The 784-nt window shown below is 48.6% G+C and overlaps 1 protein-coding gene across 1 annotated transcript in view; it reads left to right on the plus strand.

The window, feature by feature from the left end:
- Positions 1 to 784, plus strand: part of KLHDC1 (kelch domain containing 1) — a 28658-nt gene that overhangs the window by 1978 nt on the left and 25896 nt on the right. The window lies entirely within an intron of this gene.

Consider the following 784-nt stretch of genomic DNA (forward strand, 5'->3'; position numbering starts at 1 on the left):
GGAAGGTGGGCTGGCCCGTGGCAGTGCTGGTGCCAGAACAAAGGTATTTGGAAGCAGTGCCCTGAGCAGCTGTTAGTGAGCGCGGTTTTTGGTAGGGACAGGTTACACGTGCATCGTTCACAGCTGGTGATTTAGCACATAAAAAGCTTTTCCTTTTAATGGCTGCCTCCAGTTCTTTTAGGTTGAGGTAAGGTCAAGCATCAGAACTCAAAGCTGTAACAATCCTTTTTTTCTGTGTAGCCACCAGTGATAGACAATGAAGGCATCTGATGTAGATGTGGATGTATCGAAGAAGGGAATGAATGGAATTGACTGGGTCAACAAGTGTGGTGATATTAGACTTAGCAGAGAGAAGAAAAAGTGGAATCGGGCTTTGAAGGTGGGAGACCATGACTGAGGAGGGAGACTGGGCTAAGGACCCAGTTGGAAAGCACAGAGTCAGGTGGAGAGCTGAGAAAAATGAACGGGAACGGCGGGCGAAGGAAGCTTCAACCAGAAACCATGGAGTGAAAGCAGCTGAGATGTCAACAGCAAAGCTGGGGCAAGGAGTTGGACGGCCAGCACAGAGAGGCTGGGATTTGGCTGCTAAATCTACAGACACTGAAGGTGTGGCGACAAGGTGGAAATCCTAAACAAATCACGTCCTCTCTGCGTGTACGTGTGAGAGGGAAATGCAGGTCCCCATCTTCTGTAGAAATTTGAGATCCTAGGAAAGCTGTTTTCAGTGTGGAGTAATGATTCTAAGCACAGTCTTGGCCTAATGCTCAGCCTCGTGAGTTCAGCA

The sequence above is a fragment of the Pygoscelis adeliae genome, unplaced genomic scaffold (genome assembly GCF_000699105.1).
Source record: "Pygoscelis adeliae isolate BGI_AS28 unplaced genomic scaffold, ASM69910v1 Scaffold43, whole genome shotgun sequence".
NCBI classification, from domain to species: domain Eukaryota; kingdom Metazoa; phylum Chordata; class Aves; order Sphenisciformes; family Spheniscidae; genus Pygoscelis; species Pygoscelis adeliae.